Raw genomic sequence first — 9,921 nt, forward strand, 5'->3', positions numbered from 1 at the left:
GTCGGTTATACAATATTTTGGCAACCGAATTGAACATTTTGGGTTGGCTATTATGCCAACTGAAGCTGACCGACAAGTAGCATAAATCGATTTGTAAAAATTCTGTAAGGTGCTTAGTTTGGTCGGTCTAAACCGAATAGAGATCTCCATTAATATATTCTAACTTTGGATACTTTTTTCTTATACTTTTGCAGTTTCTCGTAAGATGTACCTTAGTGTTCTGTTGGAAATGATATAAAAAAATTAAAAATAAAATCATTATGAATCCTAGAGTTATAGGTTTAAGACAATTGTTATGATAACAATCATCATTGAAAATTTTGAATATTTTTATTCAAATATTAAAATAAAACTTAATGAAATGGTAGGTCATGGGGGTAGGGCTAAAATAAGCCTAGGGGGTAGAGGCTAAGTTGTAGACACAACAGAAAGTGATAGGTCATTTCATTGTAAAAAGTGGTTTACAAGAAAGTGGAACATTTCTTATATGAGAAAAAAAGATCACTTTTTTAACAACTATACTATATCACACTATATATAGTCGTTCGGGTTAGTTTTACTCAGTTTATAAATTCATAAACTGCAACCCAAACTGATCAGTCGGTTTATCTATATTTTTAAACCAAAGTTGACTGAAAATTTAAGAAAACTGATCAACTCGGATCGAGTTGGGTCAGATTGGTCAGTTTCACCCAATTCATGAACAACCCTAGAATCAATCTAATACACCTATTGTTGATAATCAATTTCAACCTACTACACCTATTGATGCTAATGGCTCCATAGTCAACCCTTAATATTTATCATCAATGGGTGATGATTCTACAACTCCAACATTAAGCTCCATCTATTCAACTCAACTAATAGATGATGTTACTAGTAATGATGAACCAAAGCAACCAAGGTTGGTTCCACAAGTGTGAAATATTTCAAGAAAGAAAATGTTAATGGTTTATAGAGGGCAATATATAATAATTGCCATAAGGCATTTGGTGTTGAAAACAAACATGAGACAAGTCACTTGAATATCATATTAAGATGCATTGTCTTAAATGAAAATAAGCAAATCTTCAACAAATGATCTTAATTAGAAATATGAAATCATATGGGAATGTGAAGTTGGAACATATACAATTGACTAAGAAGTGTCAAGACAAGTGCTTTTAAAAATGATAATCATACATGAATATCCATTGTCCATGATGGACCATGATGGTTTTTAGAGTTATTTGACTAGCTTTTAACCATTGTTTAAAACTCATTGACAAAACACAATAAAGAGTGATATCATGAGATTGTATAAAGAAAAAATGGCAAAAATGATGGAGATTGATGAAAATAAAGGTAAAATTTTTATTACTACTAATATGTGGACCACAGAACATAAAAAAGGGTATTTTGCTATTATAGGACATTACATTGATGATTCTAAGACCATACAAAAGCAAATCAAAAGGTAACCATAGTTATTTTATTTTTAATTATTTCTTTTATTTTACTAAAATGTTTGTTTTTTAATTATTTTTTTTATCATAGGTTTTGTTATGTACTAGCTCCATACACAAAGGATGTTATTATTAAAATCTTGATGAATTATTTTATTGAATAAACCATTAATAAAAAATTTGCACACACACTTTGGATAATTGTTTTACTAACGATGGAATGCTAGAAAATATAATAGAGATACTTTCTAATAGCCCCCTCTTATTGATACATTTTTTTTCCATATGAGGTGTTATGCACATATTTTAAACTTGATCGTACAAAATGGGTTAGAAATGATTATTGAAGATGTTATAGAAAAAGTGTGAGAGAATGTTATATATTAGATAATTACACCAAAAGGAATGCAAATGTTTTAACATCATGCTAAACAAATATGTATTGCACTTACAAAAAAATTGTCTCTTAATATTAAGACGTGATGAAATTTTATATACATGATGTTTAAGGCTGACTTATTTTACTCCAAATGTTTTTGAACGATTGATAAACACTGTAAGATCATAAAATTGTTGTTCTAATGATGTAGAGTGGACGATTGTCCTAATGATGTGATAGAGTTGTTTTCTTGGATATTCTATGCAATGGCCAATCTTTTTTTTTTCAAAAATTTATGAAATTAAATTGACATTGAATGAGTTAAGTTTAGATAGAAGCTTAATTATTCAAGCTATAATACTAAAAATGATTATGAAACTTAATAAATATTAAAGCACAATACATGGCATTATAGGTGTTGTTACAATTTTGGAAGGTATAAGACTTATTTCCTCCAATATTACTATTAAGTGTGTGGAAATAAAACTGAGAAAGAGGTTGAGAGAATTATAAAAATTTGTATTTGGTTTGTGATTATTAAAAAACATTTTAATGAACAATCTAAGAAAAGTACATCTTATTAAGAAATAATACACCCAAAAGAAAAAAAAAAGATGTATGAATTTAACCTATTTATTTGTAGTTTCAAAAGCACAAAAAAAAAAATGAATCTTTAGTCTAAAATGGATCATTATTTGGATGAGGATTTTTTACCTTATGGCCTTATTTGGTGGTACTTTTAAAAGTAATTTTCATACTTTCAAAAGTATGAAACTACAAAAAATATCAAAACGTATTTGTTTAATTTTTACTTTTAAAAAATATGAAGTAAAAGTAGAAAAAATATTGAAAGCATGAATTCAACTTTTGATACTGTGTTTTTTGGCTCTTTGACATACTTTAAATTTTTTAAAATGTGTATATCAACTATACATGTGATACTTATACACCCTATCATATGGTAGCATATGAATGTCATGTGGAAGTATAGGTACATTAATTTATTTAGTGACACGTGGCATTCATTTATATTATCACGTAGTATTTGCATGTCATTAATCTAATATTTAGATGCTATATAACATTTATATATGATGTCACGTGGCATATATATGCAATAATGTGACATTTAAACATAATTAATGGCACTTATACGTCACATGACATTTAATATTATTTTCTTGTCTTCAAAATCACATGACATTTATATATAACACCACATGACATCTACATATCAATAACCCATATTCAAATGCCAAATGACATTTATATATGATGTCACATGATGCCACATATTATTGGCTTACATTCAAATGTCATGTGGCATACACATGTATAAAACATTTTGTTGTATTCAAATACTATCATTTATTTGTATTTTGAAAAATTTCCATTCAAACGATTTTTTAAGTGAATGTATGAAACAAAAAGTATACCATATACTTTGTACTTTGGTATTGTTGAGAGAACAAAGCACAAAGTAACGTCTAACAAGGCCTTAGTTTGGTAGAAGTTAAATGGTCCAAAAAATCCAATTTTGCAAGCACTTGGTAGAGACATTTATGTTATTTTGGTTAACTAGTTGCTTCAAAATCTACCTTTAGTATAAGTGATAGGTTGGTGAATCCACAATATAGTAGGCTCTTTCCAAGTATTATAGAGGCATTGACATGATGTCAAAGTTGGTTACTCATTAAAAAGAAAGGTACAATAATACTACAACACATTTACTAGATATATTAATTTTGTTATATGCTTTATACATTTATTAGATAGTGATAGGTATTTTATATTTTGTGTAGTTTTGAGTTTTTGTTTCAAATTCAAGTGTGTACACAAGGATGTACATCCTCATCTCACTATTTGTGATGGCATGGATGAAGAAAATTTTAATGAAGATGACAACAACATCATTGATGTAGATTTAGAATGATATTACTTATCGGAATTCATTTCAATTATTGAGAACTTTTTGTGTTTTTTAGGTTATTTTAGTCGTTTATTGTTTTACATATAATGGAAAACATTTATTAAGTTCTATAGATTTATTAATTTTTGTAAATTTGAGTTACTTTTAATAACACTATTAAGCTTGTTAGATGCGGGTTATAAACCCAAATCACTAACCCAACCCACTCCATCATCAAATACAGGGAGGGTAGGGTTGGGTTGGGTTAGGAGGTTTGTTGAGGTGGGGATGGTGTAGAATTTATAAAATCCTCCCTGAACCCACCTTATTGCCATTCCTAGCACTTTCTGTATAAATAGTTAAGAAATTCTTAGTAAAAAGGTATGCACAACATAGCTCTCTCCTTACTCTCGCCTTGTCCTTTGTTCTCTTCACTAATCAACCAATCGGCTCAGTTCTATGACTTTTTGTTTACTTATTGACTTAAGCATTAGGAGAATTTGCTCTAAGTACATACCACGGGACATTCTCTCTTTGTAGGTGTAGGGAATCGACCTAAGTATCGTCACGAACTAATGAATGCAAAACTCCATGGACTTGGTTATTTCTGATCGTAGTTTATGGTCCACGACATTACTTCATTATTACATGAGTCTATCCTCATACATATAAAATACACAATCTTTTCTCCTACTACATTTTTTTTGTAAACATAGGGTTCATTTGCATTTTGCTCAAAATCAAATTGTCTTACAATTGAGTCCATCTTAAAACCTAATGTTCCAACTTTTGGAATGGTGTTTTAGCCCATAGATTGATCTACTGAGTTTGCACATCGTGTGTTTTCACCTTTGACAACAAAGTCTTCCAATTGTTACTTATAGACATCTTTTGTAAGATCTCTATTTAAGAACACAATCTTGACACATATTTGCATGATCTCATAATCATAGTGTGTGGTTATCTCTAACATTATTCTAATAGACTTTAGTATGGCCATGAGTGAGAAGGTTTATGTTAGAATAGTTTACTTTATATTTATATTTTTATTCTACTTAGTTAGGGTCAGTTTGTTTTGTTTAAAATAGTTTTTTATCACTATTTATACACTTTAACTACAATAGGGGCACAAGGGTCTTTTCCCTTTTAATTATGGTCGCCCTATATATAATATTATAATCTGGCCCCACCAGACTGTATACTATTTGCCAAACATTTCTCTTCTCTTTTCCCTCCTCTCTTCTCTCCCTCTCTCTTTCTTTCATTATTCTTCTTGTTTCCTACTATTCTTTCTTTGTTAAGATGGTATCGGCAGTTCTACTGGGTTTGAGAGCATATCGAACAAGGTTTTTCCTCTTTCTCTTGTTGTCTTCTCCAAACTGAGATCTAAAAAGCTTACCTATATAACTGGTATAAGTTTTTCTATTTTTTTTCTCTCTTATCTTGCCGTGTACCAAGAGAAAACTCTATGAAGCAAGTCTACTAAATGCTACCAGAAAAATTGTGAGTTTCAAACCTCTTTTTTTGTGAATCGTGTGATCCTATACCTGAGAGGGGGATGACCTGTTATTTCAGAGTTTTGGTGTAATTACAATGTTATGAAGATCTCTCCTAGTGGTTAATGTGCTTAGATAATCTGGAAGATTGGTAGGCTGGAATTGTTACTTTTGTACAGGTCTAAAATCAATCAAAACATACCTTTTATTGGAGAATTGGTGCTAGTTTGTGTTCAGATTGTGTCTAAATCGAAGTGTGTGCATGTGAACTGCTTCTCTGGTGTGTTTCTAGGATCTTTTTTTTTGTGTCAAGAGGGATCCTAAGTTGTCTTGAAATTGAATAGTGAATTTAACCATGTCCTCTAAGAATTCTACAACTTCTAGGGTTTCAAGAGGTCAAAACGTAGGAATGGCAATGGGGCGGGGCAAAGCTAGGTTTTGCCTGTCCTGTACCCGACCCCGAATTAAAATTCCTTGCCCCATCCCCACCCTGAACCCTGATGGGGCTAAAAATCCTAACCCCATCCCTGTCCCCACGGGGAATGGGGATCCCCAACTTTGCCCCACCCCACCCCGGCTATTCTTACTTGGATACTTATTAATTTATTTTTTTTTTATTTTTATGAAACCAACCTAGAACTATTTTATATTATGCAATACAATATAGTATAATATAATATAATATATATTAGCATATATTAATAATTATATATATATATATATTATGTTTTATAATATAGTCGGGGTGGGGTGGACAAATACCATCCCCAACCCTAGAGTTACAGGTTTTACTAGAACCCACACAAAACCCCGATCAGTGGTAAAAAAACCAGCCCCGATCGGGGAGGGGTAGACCGGGGCCCTACGGGGATAGGTGAAATTGCCATATCTATCAAAATAGAATGAGTGCGGGGGTGGATATGAGTTTCCCCATGGTCGTAATTCCCTTTGATGGACTAAACTACATTGAATTGTCTAGGGGAATTAAACTCTACATTACTGCCAGGGGGAAATAGGGTATATTAATGGTAAAGTGAAGGAACCAAAGACTAGAAGTGTTGAACATGATAGGTGGAACCAAGAAAATAGTATGGTGATGTCGTTTCCATGTTTCCACAAGTAAGGAGGACATTTATGTGGGTTGAAATATCTTGTGAAATATGGGAACAAGCGAAATCTACGTATTTGGAGCTAGCATAGGCACTATGCAAAGATATACCAATTAAAAGATGAATCCTCCATTGCAAGTAAGGGGAGAGAAGTCTCTCAATGTACTACTCAGATCTGACATCAATTTAGAAGGAACTAGATCATTATCAAAATGTGAATTGGAAGTGTGATGAAAATGCAAAGGCCTACAAGTCACTTGTCTCCCAGCAATGAGTATTTGTTTTTCTTTTGGGGTCGAATCCTACATATGAATTTATTAGGGTAAAAATCTTGGAAAGTAAGGACTTACCTTTAGTTCAGCCTGAAGAAAGTAGAAGAAGTGTGACAAATTGTGTAGAGGGAGAGCCGGTTGCACTAGCAGTTCGAGGAGGTACAAATTCAAATGTCGGAAGCTCTTTTAAGAAGGGTGATTCACAGAAGATAGTGGGCGACAAAGACAAGCTTTGGTGCACTCACTGTCAGAAGTTCAGGCACACTAGAGACACATGTTGGGACCTCCATGGGAAGCCTAAATGAGCTTAGGAATTGAGTAAGAAATCAACATTTGATCAGAGTAAGAAGCCAGCCCAGCAAAATCAGAAGAAATATAACTCAACAAATGTGGCACTAGTCCTATGGTACCTCAAGAGCGACACTCTGGTTCTGACCCCAAGGAAGAGATTATCAACTTTTTCAATGATGATTTGTAGTTATATGGTAGGAAACTTCGCCAGATGGATTTTGGCCCTACTCCTACCCCCTTTGCGTCTACATCAAGTAACACTGCCACTGCTTTCCATGTGTCATCTTATACATCTAATTCCCCCTGGATAATTGACTCTAGAGCCTCAAATCACATGACTGGTAAGTCAACTTTATTTTAGGCATATAACCTCCTCTTTGGGAGAGATAAGGTGAGACTTGGATGATGGATCATTCTCCACCATAGCCGGTCAAAGAACCATCTTCCTTCCTTTTGGTCTTACCCTCTCTAATGTGTTGCTTGTTCCTAAATTACTTATCAATTTACTTTCCATTAGTGGTATTACTCACTTCTTAACCTTAAATTGTTCAATTACCTTCTTTCCTTCATGTGTGTTTCAGGATTTGGCCTCAGGAAAGACGATGATGAAGCATGGTGGATGGTCTTTACATGTTGGAGAATAAAGCCAGTCTTGTGGCTACAGAGTCGTCAAGTTCATTTAGTGAGAGTAACACCTACTTATGACATAGTTGTCTTGGTCATCTTTCTTTTGAGTCATTAAAACTTATGTTTTCAAAATTATTTAAGTCTTTGTCAGTTAGTGAGTTACAGTGTCAGTCATGTCAATTGAGCAAATATTGTAGAAGTTTTTTTCCTTTAAGAAATAAAAGATCTGAATTTCCATTTCATATTGCCTATTCTGATGTTTGGGGCCCTGTTACTCTACTTTCTAAGACTGGATATATGTATTTCATTACTTTGATTAATGACTATTCTAGGTATACTTGGGTTTATCCTATGCAATCTAGAGATAAAGTGCCAAAGATTGTGAAAGATTTTCAACGCATAATTTTTTCTCAATTACAAAATGAGATTCATATTTTCCAGCCAGACAACACAAAAGGGTACTTATATAGTGATCTCACAAAGTTCTTTGCTTTGTATGGATTTTTTCATTAGAGCTCTTATGCAAGGACACCCCAACAAAATAGTGTCACTGAAAGAAAGAATTGTCATCTTCTCAAAGTGGTTCATGGGTTATTACTCCATATGCATGTTTTGAAACGCTTTTGGGTAGATGTCATTATGTGTGTTGCATATATCATCAACCGCATACCATCTCGATTACTGGAGTATAAGGCCCCATATCAACTGTTGTTTTCTATGACTCCTCGGTCCCCTATTCCAATGCGTATCTTTGGGTGTTGTTGCCTTGTTCATGACTTGAATTCTATTTGCGATAAGCTCGATCCTCGTGCCATTCCTTGTGTTTTTCTTGATTACCCTTTATCTCAAAGGGCTATTGATACTATAATCTTGTTTCATACAAGTATTATGTCTCCATGGATGTATCCTTTTTTGAGAATCAATATTTTTTCCCAGTTTCTCCTCAGGGGGAGAGTAGGGTTAAGGAGAAACAAACCTTAGGCTCAATTACCTCATCTTCCTGATCCTCCTTTATTCTGTGTCTTCTTTCACTGCCACAAGATCTAGTAGGGTTCAAGAGCAATGGAACTTGAAACTATGCAACCAACATCATTAGACTCGCCAGAGTCAGATCCTCATCATCAACCAAGTGCACTTGTTCCCATTGATATGCTTGATCCTCTTGATATTGATCCCCCTGTTATTAATGATCTTGATGTTCCTATTGCTAAGAGAATGGGTGTTAGATCTTGTACTACTAATCATCCTATTTCTCACTTTATGTCCTATGATCATATTTCACCTTCATATCATGTGTTCATTTCTTTCGTTGACAGTGTTTCTGTTCTTAAGAATGTGGTAGAAGTTTTATCCAAACCTGAATGGACAGATGCAATGAAGAAAGAAATTAATGCCTTACACAAAAATGGCATCTAGGAGTTAGTGGATCTTCTTGAAGGAAATGAACCAATGGAATGCAAGTGTGTGTTCACAGTGAAACATAAGGCTGATGGTATAGTAGAAAATTACAAACATTACAAGAAAAAGCTTTTCTAGTGACAAATTTTGAAATGGTAGAAGGGCAGCTACCGCTAGAAATGTGATTCTTTAGTAGTAATTGATTACCATAGCCGCTAAAGACTAAACGACTACTACTATAGAAGAGGCATGAATGTAATAAGTTTTTCCTCCCCCATGCACCTTCCTTTCCCCATTTACTCTTCTCTCTCTCTTAATCGAACTTTGCACTAGCATCTCCTTGTCAATCCAACTTCACACCATCGGAAGGCATCCAACCATAGGTAAATCTCTTTCTCTATTCGACTTCACCATTTGATTTTCTCTATGTTCTCCACCAGACAACACCAATTAATGACAACAATCACAGGTAAATGAAAACTCGGATTGAATATGTTTGTTTTCTATCTTTTTTGTTGGAAGGGGGGCTAGACCTTACCCTTAACACCCTCTATACAAAGATATGAAGAAAGACTTTGTAACAATCACTTTTTGTAACGTTAGCATTCATCTTGATGTTCTAGCCTTTGGACTATGGAGATCAAATTTCAATCGATACCTAGATCGGTAAATGGATTGGTTGATACATTGGCTAAGCAAGGGGTAAATAGAGGGGCAATTGTCTTGGGCTCAACTGTAACTTTTTATTTCTGGATGAATAGAGGTGTAAATGATGATAAACAGTTTGATTAAATTCCACAATGAAGAAATTTGAAGTTTCTTTCCATTTTATCCGCAATCCCAACTACCACATGAGATGGAGTCTAGAGTTGGGTTTAAGGTGGTCCTACTGAAACTTTATTGCATAGGAATATTTTATTGTTTGTATGCAAAAGAAAATCATAACAAGCAAAACTATTGATAAAATATTTGAATAGAAGATTTCCATAATTTGA

The sequence above is a fragment of the Nelumbo nucifera genome, chromosome 6 (assembly GCF_055504915.1).
Source record: "Nelumbo nucifera cultivar China Antique chromosome 6, China Antique-T2T, whole genome shotgun sequence".
In the NCBI taxonomy this organism is placed as follows: Eukaryota; Viridiplantae; Streptophyta; class Magnoliopsida; order Proteales; family Nelumbonaceae; genus Nelumbo; species Nelumbo nucifera.